Source organism: Schistocerca nitens, chromosome 9 (genome assembly GCF_023898315.1).
Source record: "Schistocerca nitens isolate TAMUIC-IGC-003100 chromosome 9, iqSchNite1.1, whole genome shotgun sequence".
Classification (NCBI taxonomy): domain Eukaryota; kingdom Metazoa; phylum Arthropoda; class Insecta; order Orthoptera; family Acrididae; genus Schistocerca; species Schistocerca nitens.
Window position 1 is genome coordinate 260293039 of NC_064622.1, and position 23675 is coordinate 260316713.

At 39.2% G+C, this 23675-nt stretch overlaps 1 long non-coding RNA gene across 1 annotated transcript in view; it reads right to left on the reverse strand.

Annotated features, from left to right (window-relative positions):
• LOC126203668 (uncharacterized) overlaps nt 1-23675 on the reverse strand; it is a 529761-nt gene that overhangs the window by 81060 nt on the left and 425026 nt on the right. Inside the window, exon 3 of the long non-coding RNA XR_007540343.1 lies at nt 1565-1663. This is a non-coding gene — a long non-coding RNA (uncharacterized LOC126203668). The remainder of the gene's footprint in view (nt 1-1564; nt 1664-23675) is intronic.

Consider the following 23675-nt stretch of genomic DNA (forward strand, 5'->3'; position numbering starts at 1 on the left):
TCAGGTAGCGTGACACGACACAGAAGCCGGTTTCATAACAATATATACCTGATTACAACTTCTTGTACATATTACAGTCTTTGAGTTGTATTGTGAATAAGTTGCTCACATTCTGCTTGATTTTTACTCCAGACCTTAATATTGGGTGGCGTAAATAAGGTCCTATTTCTTTTTGTTTCAAACAAAACAGTTGGTTTAATCACACAATGTTCTACGCACATTTGTTCCTGACTGCTAATCTTTGTGTGAATTGCTTAATTTAAATGTGCAGTAAGTACAAAAAATGGTTGAAATGGCTCTGAGCAGTATGGGACTTAACTTCTGAGGTCATCAGTCCCCTAGAACTTAGAACTACTTAAACCTAAATAACCTAAGGACATCACACACATCCATGCCCGAGGCAGAATTCGAACCTGCAACCGTAGCGGTCGCGCGGTTCCACACTGTTGCGCCTAGAACCGCTCGGCCGGACAGTAAGTATACTGTTCGTATTCTGCTATATCTTAGTTCGCCGCAAGAAATCATACAGTCCGTTTAAAGAGCGCGATATGAGATGGAAAATATACAGTATGAACAAGAGTCAAGAGGGAATAATGAGTGTGGACGACCAAGAACGAAGTACTCGGATTAAAAATAGTGTAAGACAAGGATGTAGTCTTTCACCCCTACTGTTTAATCCGTATATCGAAGAAGCAATGATGAAAACAAAGCAGAGGTTGAGGAGCGGGATTAAAATTCAAGGTGAAAAGATATCAATGACACGGTTCGCTGATGACATTGCTATCCTGAGTGAAAGAGAAGAAGAATTACAGGATCTGCTGAAGGGAATGAACAGTCTAATGAGTACAAAATATGGATTTAGAGTAAATAAAAAAAAGACGAAAGTAATGAGAAGTAGCAGAAATCAGAGCTCCGAGAAACTTAACATTAGGATTGATAGTCACGAAGTAGATGAAGTTAAGGAATTCTGCTAGCTAGACAACAAAATAACCAATGGCGTACGGAGCAAGGAGGACATCACAAGCATACTAGCGCTGGCAAAAAGGGCATTTCTGGTCAAGAGAAGTCTATTAATATCAAACATAAACCCTAATTTCAGGAAGAATTTTCTGAGAAGTATGGTAATGAAACATGTACATCGAGAAACCGGAACAGAAGAGGATCGAAGCATTTGAGATGTGGTGCTACAGACGAATGTTTAAAATTCGGTGGACTGATAAGGTAAGTAATGAGGAGGTTCTGCGCAGAATTGGAAAGAAATATGTGGAAGATACTGATAAAAAGAAGAGGCAGGATGATAGGACATCTGTTAAGACATCATGGAACAAGGGGGAGCTGTAGAGGGTAAAAACTGTAGAGGAAGACAGAGATTGGGATACATCCAGCAAATAATTGGAGAGGTAGTGAAGAGGTAGGTTGCAAGTGCTACTAGGTTGGCACGGGATAGGAATTCATGGCGGGCTGTAACCAACCAGTCAGAAGACCAATGACAAGAAAAAAAAAACTGAATGCAGTCGACGATGGAGGGGGGACCGAACTGTATTGCGGCGTTGCAGCGACTCACCCGGGTTCTGAGCGGCGACCTCTGGGGTTGCGACGAGCAGCGCCGCCGCCGCCGCCGCCAGCAGGCACCACCTGACACTCGACGTCATCACAGCCGCAGCTGGAACACAACCGGGAAAAGCCAACATTGTCAGATTCCGCATCCTGCCCTCTGCGACACACACGTAACACAGCTGGCTGCTTTGAGCGCGGAGGGTGGACGAAGTGGTGGTCATGGCACTAGTGCTACTGTCATTTACGTCTTACTACAGACGCTGATGGATACGAGAGGCACTGAAACTCCTTCCTACCAACTTCTGTATGAAACGTGTCACGATATAAAAAGCATTAGGGAGGAAAACTAGTTTACCAGCGCACAACTTTGGATGTGGCAGTAATGGGAAAGATACCGGTGCCAATAACCTGTCAAAGGAATCGTGCCGGCGTTCGTAATAATTTGTTCAGAAAAATTCCCAGGAAACCTGAATCAGGAGTGCCAAACTGGAATTTGAAAACTGATCTGAGCTCAGACAGCAAATCGCTGCATAGTTTCTTTAAATCGACACAAGCAGTTTTACTGATAAGTCAAAACATTATGATCATTCGTTTAAGAGTGTGTTGGTCCACTTTTCAAACATAGAACAGCAGCGATTCTCCTTCGCGTGGGTTCGAAAAGTTTCCGAAGGTATTATAACCCTACCACTACTATTGTAATTCAGTATCCTTTTACCTAAATAACAGAAATCCCTGTATCTACGTTGCCACGTACTGTATACCCCAACAGAACAAATAGTCCTGTCACGGGAAAAGCCACGTATAGTCCTCTTACTAAAATTTAGTTTAGTTTCCAAATAAAGTACGCTGTGGAAGAGTAGTCCTGTTAATAGGAAAAGCTAATCAATAGAGTTACTCTTTTTACAGTATTTGACCGTGTGCTGTGTCTAATGGATAAGTATATCAGACTATTCACTTCTTTTTCTAAGATCTTACCCAGCGGTTAGATAGAAACGCAGCATGAACAATATTATACTGAAGCTAGGACAACTCAGGTCAAAGTTAATTTAGTGGTTTAAAACATGTACTAATGGCCGCCAGCCTATCAGGCAATGAAACTGTGAAATATTGGAAAAGCAGAAGTATGAATTTTGCCTACTTTCTTGCTACTGTTTAATTTGGTTCAAGTAAATATTACTCTACTTAAACAATGTTGGACTACAACCTTATACATTAAGTTTTTAAAAGAGGAAAAGCCCAGTAGGTAGCTTCAAGGAAGCTAAAAAAAATTTGACCAGGGGGACCTTTAGGAAAGCACTTTCCATAATCACCAAACTTAAATACTAAAATACTTAGATACTGAAGCACACACGTTCTATAGTGAGCATTTCACTTCAAGAAAAACTCTTCGTTACTGGAATTTACTTTCAAAAGCTATTACTCTTTGAACTAATTCTGTATAGTCATTTAACAAATTATAGTAACTTGGCTTCACTCTAATTGAATTTTACTTAAGCAAACTTTTACTATAACACTTTGCTATAATAAAGAAAATTTTTTATAGTTTGTACAAAAACAATTTTAATGGTGCCTCTTTACATTAAGTTGGGACTTCATAAGTCTGTAAAACAGGATACTCAGATTAATCAAACACCAGGAATGAACCCTATATCGGTCTATGATTAGGATGAAATAACAGGGTGAACCAGTTTCTCTGAAGTTCAAGAATGATAATTAAAACACGCTGTAAAAAAGTAAAAATACAAAAAATTTTATGTGGTGGCTGTAGGCTTGGGTGCGGCGAATAATTATGACGGCTACACTACCCACAGTACGGCCTGCAAGTATCTTGCTGTATGGGCTCAATTTCTCTTCTTGGCGTCGTTTAATTTTACATACAGTAGCCCAACAACTCGTAGCTATGCCGTAAGCTGTTTGAAGTCTTCATCCGAGGAATTTTTGTGCAAATTTGCAGGCAAAGCTTCTCCTGATCCACAAAGGTGTTGCTTCCATCACTGCTGTCAACAAACTATGACTTACTTCCCGCGCTTGCTCTAGGTAGCGCGCCAATTTGCCCTTGCCACCTTTTCCACTCCCCAAAGCCACTTTCGTTTCAAAGCAAAGTACACTGGCTTTTACACAACACCTATTTCTTACATTGTTCCTAAGCGTGACCATTTCTTAAATTGTCAAATTTTCATCAAAATGAACAATTTATACAAACAAATATTTTTAAATACAAAATGTCATCAGAAAATTTAATGTAATGAACAATTTACATTGTATTTTACATACATTACTCACATACAATGGCAAGAATTTCAGTCTCCAGCAAAGTACACTTTAAATATAGAGAAATTATAGTACCAACATGCGAAAATTTTAAAGCAAAAAAATTATAAAAATTTAAATATACCATTAAGAAATAATGCTACACCACGTGACGCCGTATGTCAGGGCTCAGACAAAGCAGCACCCGTAAATTAAGGGCCTGACGCCCGATATGCCTTCCAACGGGAACAGATTGGTGGCATTAGCTGGCCAAGACAACAATGTGAGTTCACTAACATGCTCCTCAGACCACTGCATCACTATTCTGCCCTTGTGATATGTTATCCTGCTAGTAGACGCCATCGCCGTAGGGGAAGAAATGAAGCATGAATCGATGCAGTTGGTCCTCAGAAATCACGTAGTGCACATCTTCGATTACTGCCATAGGTCTCATCTAAGCCCAAGTCAACGTACCCGATCCCATAATTCTGCCCTCACTGGCATGCATCTCTGGCATGTTTCAAGCAGCCATTTGCCTTGATGACGGCGTGTAAGGACAAAACCAGCGACATTGTTTGACAAGGGATGCGATTCATTTGATTAGACCACGAATGTGTAGTGATCCACGGTAAAAGCTCAGTGATGCTGTGTCTACCGCAGTCGTAATGGACGATGTCACTGGGTCAACACAGGTGCTAAGGAGCTCCATGTTCAACAATTTCCTTTGAGCTGTGTGTCCCGAAAGACATGTGCTTGCTCCAGCATGTTATGCGTCGTAATCAGAATAACGCAGGCACTGCAATATCGTATTTATCTGCCGATATCGAGCAAGCGACTTTCGAGTACAGCGTCTGACCTGTACGGGAATATACATAATGGATGTACGAGTACAGGTCATAGACGCATGGTTGAGGACATATGGAAGTGTGGGTCTGGCAGTGAGTCGTGTACGAATAGCGAGAAGCCCGAAATCCGATATGGAGTCCTCCTCCGGCACAAAGTTTCATTGTCATTCCATCCTACTGCTGATGGTTCTCGTTGTTCGCAATTGCGAATACGTTGTTGTTGTTGTTGTGGTCTTCAGTCCTGAGACTGGTTTGATGCAGCTCTCCATGCTACTCTATCCTGTGCAAGCTTCTTCATCTCCCAGTACCTACTGCAACCTACATCCTTCTGAATCTGCTTAGTGTATTCATCTCTTGGTCTCCCTCTACGATTTTTACCCTCCACGCTGTCCTCCAATGCTAAATTTGTGATCCCTTGATGCCTCAAAACATGTCCTACCAACCGATCCCTTCTTCTAGTCAAGTTGTGCCACAAACTTCTCTTCTCCCCAATCCTATTCAATACCTCCTCATTAGTTACGTGATCTACCCACCTTATCTTCAGCATTCTTCTGTAGCACCACATTTCGAAAGCTTCTATTCTCTTCTTGTCCAAACTGGTTATCATTCATGTTTCACTTCCATACATGGCTACACTCCATACAAATACTTTCAGAAACGACTTCCTGACACTTAAATCTATACTCGATGTTAACAAATTTCTCTTCTTCAGAAACGATTTCCTTGCCATTGCCAGTCTACATTTTATATCCTCTCTACTTCGACCATCATCAGTTATTTTACTCCCTAAATAGCAAAACTCCTTTACTACTTTAAGTGTCTCATTTCCTAATCTAATTCCCTCAGCATCACCCGATTTAATTTGACTACATTCCATTATCCTCGTTTTACTTTTGTTGATGTTCATCTTATACCCTCCTTTCAAGACACTGTCCATTCCATTCAACTGCTCTTCCAAGTCCTTTGCTGTCTCTGACAGAATTACAATGTCATCGGCGAACCTCAAAGTTTTTACTTCTTCTCCATGAATTTTAATACCTACTCCGAATTTTTCTTTTGTTTCCTTTACTGCTTGCTCAATATACAGATTGAATAACATCGGGGAGAGGCTACAACCCTGTCTCACTCCTTTCCCAACCACTGCTTCCCTTTCATGCCCCTCGGCTCTTATAACTGCCATCTGGTTTCAGTACAAATTGTAAATAGCCTTTCGCTCCTTGTATTTTACCCCTGCCACCTTCAGAATTTGAAAGAGAGTATTCCAGTTAACGTTGTCAAAAGCTTTCTGTAAGTCTACAAATGCTAGAAACGTAGGTTTGCCTTTTCTTAATCTTTCTTCTAAGGTAAGTCGTAAGGTTAGTACTGCCTCACGTGTTCCAACATTTCTACGGAATCCAAACTGATCTTCCCCGAGGTCCGCTTCTACCAGTTTTTCCATTCGTCTGTAAAGAATTCGCGTTAGTATTTTGCAGCTGTGACTTATTAAACTGATAGTTCGGTAATTTTCACATCTGTCAACACCTGCTTTCTTTGGTATTGGAATTATTATATTCTGCTTGAAGTCTGTGGGTATTTCACCTGTCTCATACATCTTGCTCACCAGATGGTAGAGTTTTGTCATGACTGGCTCTCCCAAGGCCATCAGTAGTTCTAATGGAATGTTGTCTACTCCCGGGACCTTGTTTCGACTCAGGTCTTTCAGTGCTCTGTCAAACTCTTCACGCAGTATCTTATCTCCCATTTCATCTTCATCTACATCCTCTTCCATTTCCATAATACTGTCCTCAAGTACATCGCCCTTGTATAAACCCTCTATATACTCCTTCCACCTTTCTGCCTTTCCTTCTTTGCTTAGAACTGGGTTGCCATCTGAGCTCTTGATATTCATACAAGTGGTTCTCTTCTCTCCAAAGGTCTCTTTAATTTTCCTGTAGGGAGTATCTATCTTACCCCTAGTGAGACAAGCCTCTACACCCTTACAATTGTCCTCTAGCCATCCCTGCTTAGCCATTTTGCACTTTCTGTCGATCTCATTTTTGAGACGTTTGTATTCCCTTTTGCCTGCTTCATTTACTGCATTTTTATATTTTCTCCTTTCATCAATTAAATTCAATATTTCTTCTATTAGCCCTCGTCTTTTTACCTACTTGATCCTCTGCTGCCTTCACTACTTCATCCCTCAGAGCTACCCATTCTTCTTCTACTGTATTTCTTTCCTCCATTCCTGTCAATTGTTCCCTTATGCTCTCCCTGAAACTCTCTACAACCTCTGGTTCTTTCAGTTTATCCAGGTCCCATCTCCTTAAATTCCCACCTTTTTGCAGTTTCTTCAGTTTCAATCTGCAGTTCATAACCAATAGATTGTGGTCAGAATCCACATCTGCCCCTGGAAATGTCTTACAATTTAAAACCTGGTTCCTAAATCTCTGTCTTACCATTATATAATCTATCTGATACCTATTAGTATCTCCAGGATTCTTCCAGGTATACAACCTTCTTTTATGATTCTTGAACCTTCTTAAGGATTGTATTCTGTGTGTCAGTTTTGTCGCAGGCCGCAGCCTATCCTACTTTACACAGTGAGCAGTCCTCCGATTTCAACGTTTTGTGATTACACGTGGACGTCCAATACCATGTCACCTTGTCGCCTACTCGTTGTATCACCGTCCTTCAGTCAGTTTCTGCAGATGCTCACGACAGTAGTACGTGAACTGCCGAACATCTTCGCCATTTCAGACATTCTCTTTCCCAGGCTCAGGACCTTAGCAATCTGACTTTTGCCAAAGTCGCTTATATGAGTGGATTTTCTCATTTGCGGTCCGTATCTTCGCTATGACGACTACCTGTTCCTGCTTTATTCCTTTCTTACAGGATCATGTGACAGCAACACTTTGTGGAAGTATTCAGTCTCGCGGTGGGCTGTGGTCATATTGGTTTGCCCGGTTTACGTGCACAGTGTATCAATCACGAACCAGCTTAATCCTCAAGGCATAGAACCCATGACGCTCAAAACGAGGCGCTTTACATAATGGACCAATGAGAGATTGCTCTCGCGACGAGTTTATACGAAATTTTTAAGCTATTCAGTATCAATAAAAGAGAGTTATAAATTGTAAGACAGCCAACCAAAGTTTCAATTCCCTCATTCTATTTCTTCATTTGTTGAAGTAATATGTAACCACAAATTTATTGGAATGATAAGTTCTGGTCGTATTTCCGTTACTTTTTCTTCTGTTTCTAGGCTGTCGGGTGATGATAAAATTTTGTATGTATATTTTGAATCATGTCTTCTGACTGCAGCCTAAGTTCTTCACCATTTGTTGTATGTATTATTCCAATCTCTGTCTTCCTGTACTGTTTCTACCCTCTACAGCTCCCTGTAGTACCATGGAAGTTATTGCCTCATGCTGGACCACATGTCCAATCACCCTTTCCCTTCTTCTTGTCAGTGACTTCTACATCTTCGTTTCTCCGCCGATTCTGCGGAGAATCCTCTCATTCCTTATTAGTTCACAGTATATCCATACAGTCAGGATTCTCATCCTGTGGGGTGCATCCTACGTTACGACAAAATCATAACCTAGTCATATGTGGAGTTCGGTGGTCTGCTGGACTGATGGTACTTCTACACGCGTAAGGTGCGCGCACGGTTCTCACTTCAGTTGACCATTTTTAACAGGCTCAAACAGACCGCCGACCGCGGTGGCCACGCGGTTTTAGGCGCTGCAGTCCGGAACCGCGCGACTGCTACGGTCGCAGGTTCGAATCCTGCCTCGGGCATGGATGTGTGTGATGTCCTTAGGTTAGTTAGGTTTAGGTAGTTCTAAGTTCTAGGGGACTGATGACCTCAGATGTTAAGTCCCATAGTGCTCAGAGCCATTTGAACCATTTTTTTCAAACAGACCCTCATCGCCCTGGAAACGCCAAATAAAGGACGTAGTTTGCACTATCTTTCCAAGTTCACACTAAACATGATACTTCGCTGCTGACTAGAGGAGAGGCGACAAGTCATGGTAATCTGAAACTCTGTCAGCAGTTAACTTTCTTACACTTAAAATTTAATTTAATTTAAGGAACAAGTCATGTAGTGTCAACAGACATTTATTACTTACTGTATTTGAACTTGACATGGTGATAATATGGGCGCTGAGCTGGGATATGAATTCAGATCTTCCATTTCGCAAAATGTTGCCATTTCATAGCAATACACTTCTATCGTTATTTTCCCAGCGTTCCGAATTCCATAAGGTCTCCATGAAAGGCGAGTGTCTAGTCCGTCACAAAAATTTTCAAGTAATTTCAGGCTCTAACAGGCTCTGGCAGGCATATTGAACACGTTGTAACCTAAATCCGAATATCTATAGTGACGTTTGCATGTTAAATAAATGTGTGCACGCCGTAGTTTGTAATTAATTTACGTTTTTTTTCATGTACTTCAATAATTGTCACCCTTTATATCCATGTGTCATCGGGAATACAGGGTAATTTCTACTGACACGCTGTTGATGTGGACGATTCTACGTAGCGCTTGACGCTGTTAACTGCGAAGTTTCTAGTTGTCACTGGTTATTTCATTAGCCAGTTTATACAAAACCACTCGCCATTCGAATGACGGGTTGGATAACATTTTAGGGAGCAAGAATACTTCGAATTATCATACAACCTTGGGAGCCCAGTCATTCATGCTAATTCGCATATTCATAAAAAAATTGTAAGTAGGCTGTTTAGGTTTTTTTTTAGTAACGCCACCTCTGTATGAAAATCACTGGCTGTGCTGTGTGCAGTCTGTGGCTGCTTTGCATTGTTGTAATACTCGCCATTGTAGTGTTAGGCAGCTGGCTGTGAACAGCGTGTAGCGTTGCGCAGTTGGAGGTGAGCCGCCAGCACTGATGGATGTGGGGAGCGAGATGGCGGAGTTTTGAAATTTGTCATGAACTGCTATATATATAATGACTATTAAGGTAAATACATTGTTTGTTCTCTATTAAAATCTTTCATTTGCTAACTATGCCTATCAGTAGTTAGTGCCTTCAGTAGTTTGAATCTTTTATTTAGCTGGCAGTAGTGGCGCTCGCTGTATTGCAGTAGTTCGAGTAACCAAGATTTTTGTGAGGTAAGTGATTTGTGAAACGTATAGTTTAATGTTAGTCAGGGCCATTCTTTTGTAGGGAATTTTGTAAGTCAGATTGCGTTGCGCCAAAAAAATATTGTGTGTCAGTTTAAGCACAGTCTTAATTAATTATTCAAAGGGGACATTTCATATGTCGACCCTTAGCCGAGGATACCTCACTGGAATCTTCTGATTTTTTTCTTGTAGTTTGTGTAATTAGTGTAGCTTTAGTTTGCTAGCGCGTAATTGTAGAGAGAATCTCTTTGTAGTTGCAGTCTTTCATTGTTGTACAGTAAAACAGTTGTGGCATGCATGTAGATTTGCACCAAGCATTTCGCAGCTGCAATTAACTAGATATTATTTTCAGCGTTATGTTAATGTGTTCTCTTATTTTTGCTCTTCAAATTGTGCTTTTCTGTGTTGTAGTGTGAAATATTGTGACAATAATGGCGTGTGAAAAACGTAATACTAGGCTCCAAAGTAAACTGAGAAATGACAGTGAAAACGAAAGCAGTGTGTTAGCGCCACCGAGTAATGAATTAACTGATGTTCAAAGTAGTAATTTGGTAATTGTGCATAGGGAAATGGAGCGGGCGGCAAACAATGGCGTGGACAGTGAAACAATTAGTGAAGAGGGAAGCATTATCGATCGATCGGTCGGCAACAGCTCGCCTCAGGAATCGGGAATGACAGGACACAATTTTGCAAATACTGTAGACTCAGGTTTTGGGTTCTCACCGTTTTCTCAAATGAGTCAAGACACATTTTCCGCTTGTCAAAATGTGAATGTTGCCGGTGCAAATTCACTGCCGAAAAGCACTGAGGAACATGTTTCAGACACCAGTGCATTGTTATTACAATTAATGCAACAAATGGGACAAAAGCTTGAAAAATTAGACACAATGGAACAAAATCAGAGACAAACACAGCAAAAGCTTCAAAAGTTAGACACCACACTTGAAAAAACACGTGACGATTTAACTACTGAGTTACATAACATTGAATCGAAATGTCAAAAAGTCTGCAATGACGTAAAAACACAAATTTGTGAGCATTTTCAACCTATTTTTTCGCGGCATGAAAATGCATTACAGAATCACGAAGCAGCCATAAAAGAACTGCAAACCATTGTTCATGAAAATCATGAGACCTTGTCGGCTAAAATTGACTCAGTTGCATCTACCGATACGGTTATGCAACTTGCAAAAACTCAGTAAAACTTAAAGGACACAGTAGATTCGATTTCAACACAAATGGACACTCTGAAACTTGGTTCAGAAATTCATACAGAGGAAATAATTTCACTATCGGATAAAGTAGCCGAACTTTCGGATCAGTTCACTAACTTATCTACAAAGGTAGATGATGATCTGAATGACACAACACCTGTAGCCTTCACTGACACTGAAGAGTATGAACAAATTATAAAATTCAAAAAAAAAACAAAATCAAATCAATACACAGTACAAAAGAGAAATCCGGGAAATGCAAGATCAGTTGGCACAAGTAGTACAAGAATTACGTATTTCAGAGGACACTCGCGCCCCAATACGGGAAGAGGGACATAGAAATACGGAACAGCCACAAAATAATAACACAGCGCATTTCGGAAATTATGGAAGAAATTGGCAAGGTGCACCGAATTTTGAAATGGAACCGCCGAGACGACATAACAATGACCGATATGCGACTCGCCGACGCGATGATTTTGACTATAAGCTGTTCTTTACTACACGTAAATTCAAAACATTTAAGAATTCTGGCAACGACATTCATCCACAAGCATGGCTTCATCAATTCTCTCATTGTTTTCCTCCCAACTGGTCATTAGAGCACAGGTTAGAATTTATGTGTGGCTACTTGGAGAATGAACCAGCTGTAAGAATGCGATCGGTAATTCACGATTGCCACAGTGAAGGAGAGTTTTACCATGCCTTCCTCTCAGCATATTGGTCTCAAGCCACACAAGACCGTGTAAAACATAGCATCATAATGATGAAACGTTTCGAACAATCTGAATTTTCCAGTCTTGTGGAATATATTGAAGACATGTTACACAAGAATCAGTATCTTTCAAACCCATACAGCTCCTCAGAACTCATCCGTATTTGCTTAATCAAACTGCCTGAACATTTACGACATATTATTTTGGCAGGACGTTGCAAAGACGACATTGAAACTTTTCAGGGACTCTTACAAGAATTAGAAACTGACACAGACAGGCGCGGGATGCGAAAACAGGAAAACAATCACTACAGGTCACATACGTCACAATTCCGTGACGACAGAAACAATAACTGGACACGACAAGGCTATTCTCACATCAAAAATCGTGACCAAAACAGACACCACCCGTATGACAACCGTTGGCAGAGTAAAAATAATTACAGAGAAAGATTGCATTTCCATAGTAATGATTATCACAGAGACAGCCAGAGACACAGACGATATGGAAACCAAAACAATTATTATCAAGGGAGGCAGAATAACTTCAGACGCAACAGTTCGGCGCACAGTTACGATTCAGGGAGAAATCCTCCACCACGTGACGGACAAGGAAGAAACTACGGAATCTACCAACATGACGACAGACGATATATTCGTAACGACAGACCTGAATTGCATCAGAACTGGCGGGATTCTAACAGAGCTGGGCCCTCTCGGCAAGGCGAATTTGTAGAAGTTAGGTCTCCTAATCCCAATAACGACGCGCGCCAACAAAGGGACAGACAATGACTCGCACCGCAGGCAGCGGCGTGCGCCGGCTGGCTCAGAGAAAAATAACATAGACGCTAACCTTGAGAAAAATTCCAGTATTCTTTACCGACGTATACCACTTGACAATTACGTTAAAGTTGAAACTCTGTGCACTAGGAAGCGTAAAGGGTTACACCACATTTCACATGTAAAACCGTTTATTGAAAAATAATCTGCTTTTTAACTTTGTCATTGCCATAAAACTTTTCACTTCACATTTCTAGTATGCATTGTGAGACTTAAGAAACTGTTAACATGCAACAATGTTAAATATCCAAGTTAAATATCCAGCCTAGAACCTAGGGAACATTTTTAAACAGAAATTACGAATGCATTGTTACAGTGAACAGATTACACAGTGTTGTATTTGTACATTCTTGCTTGTTAGTTGCACGATTACGTAACGACTATCAGGCTTACATACTTAGGACACATACTGGTACTGCTAATGAGATTTTAATGCAACATTTTGGTTTACTTGAAAATACATTCTGGATTTAAAGTACTTTCTGTGAGATACCAGATGACACAGAGGTTAGTTTATGTGACAGCTACACGATTTTATCACGACACTACTAATGAGTGACAATTTACAATGTTGCTTTTGCGGTGTATCTGTTTTATATCTGCACAGTTTTTCTGTATTATTCTGGAAAGTAAAACATGTTTTAGTAGTAACTGTTGTGGTATAGCTACAATGAGACAGCCTTTTTCGTAGCACAACAATACGTTACATTATAGTGCTTTCTTGATCATGGTAAGGTACGTAATAACTATGGTATCCATACGCAAAGCATTTCACTTTCGTTTATGATGAGGTAAGTATATTGACTTCAGCAGAACTTTGCTTACAGAGGACGATAACTACAACACTTCCACAGAATTATCTTACAGCAAGACGCACATTTAGCGCTACAGGAGATGCATTTGAGAGATTAATTTTGTACTTAAGCCATTTATTTTTCAAGATTTTTGAATTACAAAGAAAGTTTTCCATGATACATTTCATTCCATTGCTGTAATCTGTAACACCTGAGGGTATAATTACATTAATCCTCAGGTTGGTACACGCTTACTTTGTGTACCATGTGTTTGGCAAGCACAAGGAGCCCTAGCTAATATGGTATTTGCTTATACAACTTTACACATCGGTACCATATTTCTCTAACACATAAATTACACAGCTACCTGATCATTTAACAGAGAAAGAAACATTTTTTTTTTACTATGTCAGTGACAGATGTTTACGTAATTACACATTTGGATAACTTCACACTTACGAAATTGTATGTTGTTTGTACTTTGTGAACTGTTCATATTTTTTTGGAACCATTGTGATACTATGAGAGCTTTGAATGATATATTTGGTATGGGATCACGATTTTTAAAGTACGTTTGAGGCAGATGACACTTTTGACGTGAGCAGAGAATTTTTTTTAGGTTTTGAAATTATTGGAGGAAGCTACGACGATTTTGAGAGTTGACTGAGGTGTTATGATATTATTACGATGACTATGTGTATTATGCTGTTGCGGTATGTTTATGATCAATAAGCTGATGCTATATGAGTTATTTGAGTATGCTACGTATCTGTTATCATAAAATATTGAAGAAGTGTCGACGAATAAGGTAAGGAATAATGAGTAGTGGTTAGGGACTCACTCTGGTTTGCGAAAAAGTTTGTTGGAAACCAAGAATCATACTTTAAGAGTTATGAAATGTGTGTATATGCGTGAATGTATCACAATGCTGGCGAAAATTATTTGGACGCTGTTATATTTATAGGATTTTGTTTCTACACATTCGTAACGCAAATTCTCGAGCTCTGAAATTTTTTTTATATGAGACTGTCACTGTAGCGCAAGCTGCTGTCGTAAATATTTCGGTAAGGAAGCTAAGTGACTCAGGTGGCGCCCAGGTGTGCCAGCCACCTGGAGAAAAAGCCATTAGGTGAAAAAAAAAAAGGGGCCATTATCCTCGCTGCTGACATTCCTTTAGAGAAAGCATCGCAAAAACGACACGCTCATTACTTGGAAAGATACATCTGCACACCTGATTATGACAAGCGTCTTTCTACGAGAGTTGAGAGAATTTCTACTAACTTATGAAATGTCACATGACTATTGAATGATATTTTTATGCTTTGCTTTTCATAGTTGCTTATTTCAGTTGACATCTAGTTTCTAGCTGCACTGCAGCATTGGTTAAAATAAAATTTTGTAGATGTACTAATATAAATATTTTCTGTCTACAGATCGAGTAAATAATAATTTTTTTCAAAAAAAATGAGGGAACACAAAAAGACATTTCCCTTCACAGGAATTGCCTAAATAATTTCTTTACGATTTGGTAACTTATCTGCTAGTGTAAGTTCTCGTGATGCATCACTCTAGTGTTAAGATGTGACATAGGTATTAGACATGGCCATTTTTAGTGTAATATTTTTTCTGCTTGAGCTATGTCATGTTTAGATATATGTTTTTTTATTTGCTGCTGCTGTTTGCCAGGCATAGTGCTACTGAATTTTAATTTGTGTTACTCTGCTAAGCCAGATTTATTTTTCTTGTTTGCTGCGCATTGCCTCATATTAGTTGTAATGTTGAATTGCTTGGTAATTTAGATTTACTGTAGCTTGCTTTGCAAATTTCCATTTTTTATTGCTGTTTGTGTTAATTGTTCTGTGCTGCTGCATTGCCTCGTCCCTTAGTTTAGCATCTGAGCTCAGTAGATTTAAGTTAGCTTAAGAGGGGGTAGACTATAGAAGAGAATGAGTTGCAATGAATTGGAAGAAATGCATTGAGAAGTTATACAAAAAAAGTACAGAAAGCAGGTATAGGTAGGATTTTCTTGGAAATAAATAATGAGGTAAGAAATATGTGAAATAAATACAGAAAGCATGCTTGGATAGGTTTTTTTGGGTTGGACTGCAGTACCAAATGTGGCACTGAAAACAAACCCTGTCCTTTCCTCCTGTGTTATTCTGGCATGTGTTTGTGTACTCTTGTGTATTTGTGTTTTTCCTGTCTTTATGTGTTTAGCTGATGAGAGCTATGTTGTAGAAATTTTCTAATACTATGTTATTTACTTTGTAAAGATGTTTAGACATTATTTATTCTGTTTTGTTTTAATGCTCATGTGTGAAATTAATGTTTCGAAACTATTCTCATTATTTTATGTATTGACTTATTTCATAATTCCTGTAACACTGATGTATATGTTTATTTCGATTCTGCCTGCCGCGGTGGTCTCGCGGTTCTAGGCGCGCAGTCCGGAACCGTGCGACTGCTACGGTCACAGGTTCGAATCCTGCCTCGGGCATGGATGTGTGTGATGTCCTTAGGTTAGTTAGGTTTAAGTAGTTCTAAGTTCTAGGGGACTGATAACCACAGCAGTTGAGTCCCATAGTGCTCAGAGCCATTTGGGCCAATTTTTTTTATTTCGATTCTTTTGTAAAGCCTGTACTACAAATGTTATCTGTATTGTTATGTTCTTTAATGATGTATTTTGTACCTTTGTTATTGTATTCTCATGTTATAAAACTGTAATTGTCACCAGTTCATCAAATTAAGTAACTTGTAAGTTACATTTCACTGCACACATTTCTGTTGGTCATAGTATATGGACAATATGTGAGAAGTAGGGACTGTTAGTGTTTGCACGTGTGTTAATAATTCAGCAAGGGACTGGATAACAGCATTGCTGGTTCTAAGGACAATTCCAAAAAACTTTGTGAGTGCACAAGTGGTGGTTATGGACTTGCTATATTATCTACAAGACTCTCCAATGGTGATTGTGCACCTGCACAGTCACAACAGATGGCTGCTGGCCATCTCTACCAGGACTACAGTGGGTCTGCATCTTTGATGGCCCACCAATTTCTACAAGGACTGCAGTGGGTCTGCACCTCTGGTGGCCCACCAGTACCGTAATCTCTACCAGGACTACAGTGGGTCTGCTCTGTGATGACCTAACTACCAATATTCTTCAAAACGTCGACTGACTCGACTGTGGGTTTACTCTGTTGTGGCCCATTACCTGTCTGCATGTCGAGTCAGCACTGTCTTTCCGTTGGAAGGACAACACTACTTCTTTGCATGGAAATCCACTACGTCTGTGTGCATTGTCTTTTACTGCTCAGACTTTGAGAAAAACACGGCAATTTTAGTGTGATCAACGATCAGGACTGTCTTTATGGACTGTGAGAAAATTTTAGCTTTTGACCAACATTGTATCAATAAGTGTGTGCATTTGATTTCTTTGTTATTGTAATTGTGAAAAAAATTTTAACAAATATGTATTGGCCAGTGCCCAAAAAAATTTGTAAAATTTTTTGTGAGTAGCATGGGGGCTATGTAAGTAGGCTGTTTAGGTTTTTTTTTGGTAACGCCACCTCTGTATGAAAATCACTGGCTGTGCTGTGTGCAGTCTGTGGCTGCTTTGCATTGTTGCAATACTCGCCATTGTAGTGTTAGGCAGCTGGCTGTGAACAGCGCGTAGCGTTGCGCAGTTGGAGGTGAGCCGCCAGCACTGATGGATGTGGGGAGCGAGATGGCGGAGTTTTGAAATTTGTCATGAACTGCTATATATATAATGACTATTAAGGTAAATACATTGTTTGTTCTCTATTAAAATCTTTCATTTGCTAACTATGCCTATCAGTAGTTAGTGCCTTCAGTAGTTTGAATCTTTTATTTAGCTGGCAGTAGTGGCGCTCGCTGTATTGCAGTAGTTCGAGTAACCAAGATTTTTGTGAGGTAAGCGATTTGTGAAACGTATAGTTGAATGTTAGTCAGGGCCATTCTTTTGTAGGGAATTTTGTAAGTCAGATTGCGTTGCGCCAAAAAAATATTGTGTGTCAGTTTAAGCACAGTCTTAATTAATTGTTCAAAGGGGACGTTTCAAAATCTATTATGACAAAGTGTTGCTGAATGATTTGTGTGACACAATTAGAGGAATTAGGTGTCTCATGTACTAACGTTAGTTTCAAAACATATGCTCTTCCTAAGGTAATTATTTTGTTGTTTATTCCTTAATTAGCTTATCTCATGCATTTGCGACATGGACGTTAATTAGGAATTAAGGAAACTAAATAATTCTTGAGATTTGTCCTGTTGTAATATTTTTGAAGTGACACTGTAATAAATGAGGGTCTACAAGCGTTGAAGACTGTGTCTTAACTAATAACGAATATTTACAGTATCGTAGCGATTTACATTTGGACTGATTATCATACAGAGCTGTGTTCTGTAGTGGTCATGTGTGATAACCATTTTATATAGTCAGACGACTATACTGAAAGAAATTAGAGGACCTGCTAGAAAGATACGTCGTATAGGGTGCATGCAAACCATGCGGAAAGCAATTCAAGTTTTTCAGATGCTTGTAAACATGACAGTACATCAACAACTTTGTGTAGAAACTTTTTCCCAGAGAGTAGATCGGTTAGCAATGAGTGTCTGCACAGAGAAGAAATGAGTATGCTAGTTTATCTGTCTGTGATTGGCCTCCATAGGATTAACAACTGCTATAATATTTGCCAAGAAATTAATTCAGAGCTAAGAAACTTTATTTCGAACGGTCTGCTTGTTAGTGCAAAAAGCGAATCCGTGAAATTTACGATGAAGTAAACTTCTAGTGTCCAAAGATGTCGCTAATGGAGACTGTGAGCAGCAGCAGGATATATGTTACTAGACTGAACTAAACTTTCTCACTCGAGGTGAGAGGTGTGCTTTGCTACAGTAGAATAATTTTTCGAAGGAAAGTGATGGGTTTAGTTCGTTTTCGGTTTAATAAACTTTGCGATCCTCCCGCAGAAATACACAGCACTTACGAAACATTTTAAATCAGAAGAACCTTTTAATCGCCGTATTACTGAAATCAATTCCTCTAACATTTCTATTTTCTCAGAGATTTTTCCGAACTTGCAGGAAAGCATCTCGAACAAAACGCTAAGGTATCGAAGACAGACGAGGTTTTTTTTTTTTTTTTTTTTTTTTTTTTTTTTTCCAGATTAAGTGGAGCTCGCCAGATAAGAACTACCGTTTAATTGGGAGTCGATCGATGTGTCCGCCTGCCAAACATCACAGTAAGAAGATTACAGACCTCCTCCTCAGACAGAATGAGGTTTGAATAAGAATTTTCATTTCCTTTCAGAAGAGAAGAGTCAACAACGTTTTGGTAACCAGTAATAATACCTGAGAGTGAATAACAGTTTTAAAGAGATTTAATATAAAGTTATTTCATTTCAAAACTGCTTGACTCTCAGATATTAGTATTATGTTAAGTTCATTTATTTTTAAGAATTTCCTCCTACAAATCTGTAATAACTGATAAGTCTATAATGTCTACGAACACCAAAAATGTAAAACAGGAAATACGAAGCATTGCAACCACCCTCAAACGAAACACACACGTGTTTATCAGAGTGTTCTCGATGTATTCTGTTAATATACAGTACAGTACGTGAAAAAGGCAGTACTAGTACCTTGCATGTATTGTTAAAAATGCCAACACCACAACCACGGCAAAGTGTAGAACAACGCACCGCCCACTGTTACTACTTCCTCGGCTGCGATTTTAGCAACAAACTCCATCTGAATATAGACCAGAGCTTCGTAAAATAGTCTCTTCTTCTCATGTTCCGAGAAGAAATAGTCCTCTGGTGTCATGTCCGGTCCTCTTCGAAGAGGACCTCCGTTACTGATTTCTTCTTGTTCTCGCTGCACCTAAGTGTGATTCGTAACATCAAATACGAAGTGCGCTGTCATGTATAAACTACTTAAGATGGCGAATCTACAGCGGCACATCTTGTAGGAAGTCTGGTAAGATACGCTCAAAAAACTTTTTTACACGACTCCGCTCCGTTTATCGGGAAGTCTGTTAGGTCCAGCAAATTTCAATTTTTTTTTTAAAATTGATCCTTGTATCTTGGTAATTAACTGAAATTGAGAGAACGTACTGCCGTTTGTTTCATAAGTCCTGCTCAGTGTTCGTCTGGGTGAAAACAGATTACAATGTCAATCGGCGAAGAGGTCGTGGAAGTTTGCCCGCTAAGCGAGTGTGTTTGGGCGTGTCTAGCGTTGTATTTTCGTCTAAGCTGCTGCTTTGGCACTGACCTATTGTATTTATTAGATTAAATTTAATATTTAATCATACTCTCAAAGAGCAATAAAATTGGTTTTTAGATTTCGTTATCAATGGCATTTCATCTCACATTATTACATGTAACTCTCTTTCTGCAGTGCAGTTTCTTAACAAATTAATGGTATTGCGGTACTGTATATATTCAAGCTTTACGATTTGATGAGAAATTTTGCTCTATTCAACGGCTGCTACTTTTCTCTGACGTTATTAACTGGTTGTATTTCTCCACCCTGTATATTGTGAACAGTAACGCTCCTTCAACACTTCCGTAATGTACATTGGATGTCGACACTGTATCTCTATGAGTTACGTACCAATGAATAATAAAGACTGTCATGTTTGTGTCAGTTAAAGATCACAATAAACATATGTCTACATACTGCACTAGCTGCCTGCCATCCGTCATTTATTCCAGTATTCTATTAGTCCACCTCCTCTTCTCCCTCTCCCTGGCCACCTCGTCCCCCCGTCACTCTCTGTCCATCTCCTCCTTCACCCTCTCTATCTACATGCTCCCCTTCTCTCCATTACCAAGCTATCATCCCTTGACCAATAGGTGTACTCACTCCCACAGTGTTTCTTTCCAGATAGTAAGAAACATTTGTATCAAATTTGATTGAAATCGACCAGCAAGTTTAGGAGGAGGGTTTTACCTACGGTTCGCACTTGTCACATACATTTAACATATTTCGCACATACTTATAGAAATATTTCATCTTTTATCTCTAGGGAATTTAGCACTGCAGTTTCTTTTCATGTATCTCAATGTTTGTGACGTCATATCTCCTGAACTACGTGTGATAAAACGAAGCAAGTTTGCAGGTACATTTAGTGGTGTACGTAGATTGCGAATAGTGTCAGTAGCAAAAAAGTAGTCAATTAAAACGTCAGTTTTACTGCATGTACACAGAAAATGCAATATGCGATTAATGGTTTTCTTTTCATCTTTTCTTTTCTTTTCTTTTTTTTTTTGGGGGGGTGGCGGGGGGAGGGGGGAGGGAGAGAGACGGAGGGTCAGCGTGGAAAAGTCTCGTAAAAGTTTGAGGTTATGTGTGAGGTTCGTTGCGAGCTGCCTTTCTTAAATAGTTGATGAATGTAGTCTGACCATTTGCACTTCATGGACTGCACTTCTTTTTCATCTCCGCCTCCATTCCTTTAAGAGGTGGGTGGTTCTTACTCCCAGAGTGGGTCTTTACGAACGAAAATGTTATACAGGGTGATTCACGACGATATGCAAATGTTTTAATATTTTATTCTACAAGTAAAACTACAGAAAAAAGTTCATAGAAACATAGGTCCTCAAATGCTTAGTTGCGGAGTTACGGCTAATAAAAGATTTTGCCTAAAATTCAGCAACTTCGCTAGTATGAAGCCATCACAAAACTATTAGAGGTTAAAGTACGATATGATTTCCATTTATTTTGTTGTTATTGGTCTGGTGAATCTAATAAAACATGTCCCAGGCGTGTATCTGCAGTAGTTTTCCGGAACATCCAGAGAAGCAAAGAAGTAATTTCATAAAATTTTTAATTTATTAACTACTTGGCCCAATTTGTTTTCTGAACTCCAGACAATTGCACAACGTTTTCAACAGAAGTTGTAGAAAATTTAATTTTGGAAAAATGATGGTAATAATGTCAACTGAAACAGTATGAATGTTTCAGATAATCTGCTTTTATTAATACCATAGCACATGTGAATTTGTTACACTGGAAAAAACAAAACTCAGTGTTAAGGAAGTTGTACTGTGTCGTACAGTGTACCAGTTTTTACTTGTAGAATAACATATTAAAATATTTGCATATCTTCGTGAATCACCTAGTATGTACTAAGTTTGGTTGAAGTCGATCCAGTGGTTTAGAAGGAGATGTGGAGCACACATACATACATACATACATACATACATATAATGGCGCGCTGGAAGGTAAAGTCTCCGATTTTTTGGTGGAAATTCTTACAGCTTTTTAAATAAAACAAACGGTATTAACGATCTATATGTTCATTCTTTATGCCTACATATTTGCAACTCCCTGTCGTCAGATGGCTCCGAACTGAAGTGTGTAACTTGGCGGCGTGTGCTGTAATCGCGTTTAGAATTGGGAGGGTTCGTTTACACATGGAGTACACTCTCCTTCAGTACTACAATGAAAGAAGACACACGAGCGCTGCTACATCTGCAACAATCCGACACCTTGGGTTCATTGTTACTGATCATCCTCATTACAGTCCTGACAGGGCCTCAGCCGATTTTAATCTGTTTCTGAGACTTCAGAACACCTTCGAAGACTTCATTTTGACAGGGATGAAGTGGTGGAAACACAGGCGAGGTTGTGGCTCCGTCAACGTAGTCAAACATTTCACATTGACCGTACGAACAAACCCGGTTGAGAGAAATGTGTTCGTCGTCAGGGTGGCTATGTTTGGAAATAAATAAGTAGAGATGAATAATGTTAATAACGTTTGTTTTATTTAAAATTCTTATGACATTCCAAATAAAAAATGGGAGGCTTTAGTTTTCAGCACGCCATCGTACTTATATTCATTTTTATTATATGTTTGGATTTCTAGTATTAGAATTTTAATGGTGCAGATAAATTCGAAATATGCTTTTCTACATACGAAAACACCCATGAGTTCGTTACTTCTGACCTATATAATCCGTATTATGTGTAGAGCTCCTTTATTTCATTCATCAGAAAGGAACGCTACACTTCTCGCAGACAGCTGTTGGGCTTCTCTTTGAGTTCGTTGTATTGCATCTGGTTCTCTTTTCAACACAGGTGGACGTGTCCAGTACTGTCGTGGTGAGAAACGTGCCTCTGAAAGTTACAGGATAAGCCTACAGAGGGGTTTCATTTGGAAACTACTAATGTAGAAAGAATTCTAAATGACGGTGCACTATGAACCGAGAGTTAAAAGAAGTAAATACTTATCACCTTAAGAACTGCCTAATTTATTTGTTGGCATATAATCATCATCAGTATCTCTTGAGAAGCTGCAGTTCCGAACTAAGCAGGGTCGTCGTAGTCGCACCAGTTTGATGATAGACTGAATACGTCATACAGTACGGCTCAATAGAATACTGGCCACCCAGCTGCTCTAGTTCTGCGTGCCAAGCATGGACGATGTGACACGACGGTTCCTCCCCTTGCAGCCACAGGCGGTGGTTGTCGTTGCGAAGTGCCATCATCTCCGACATCAACTAGCGACATCTGCTGTAGGAGGGCGTACTAAACAAGCAGCTGTTAAGTATTTTATGAAATGTGCGATGTGCAGCTGCCTATGTGTCCTGACAGTGATAGCGGCAATGAAGGATATATACACACACACATCTGTGAGTCATCCATTTCATAAAATATAATCACTCTCTTCACCTGGTCCAACTGTTAAACGAGTGAATACATCCCTTCTCTTCCCAAAAAATGCTGCAGGATCAATTCCTGTAAAATCAATAGTTTTCTTCGAATGCCTAAGTTGACAAATTAGTAATGATTAAAGGAAGTTCTCACAAATTTTTCGAATAATGTCTACCATGATAATTTTTTACGGATATTTCTCAACATTACCTACAACATATATTTTGTAAAAGTTCCCAACTTACCCCTTTTATGATCAATAATAACAAATATCAAGAAATGACATAAATATGTCCAATCTATACATAATTATCAAGATACATGTGTAACAATTTGTCGTTTCATAATTATTGATTATATTCACATTACCGATTTTGACAAGTAGTTGTCATCTTTATATGTGCGGAAGTCACAAAAAGCTTTGTAAAAATACAATCATATGTCTGTAAACTGTCTGAAGATGGCAACTAATTACCGAAGCCATGTGAATATTTGACATATATTTAAGCGGCAGTGATGCAATGAATTACTGTACAAACATTTACAAAGTTTAAAATGCAGAACATCCTAATTGCCTAGATCGCCTACATACATGAAAATTAAAATATGATGACTAGATATAGTTGTCAATGCAACCATCCTCAAACCATGTTCATA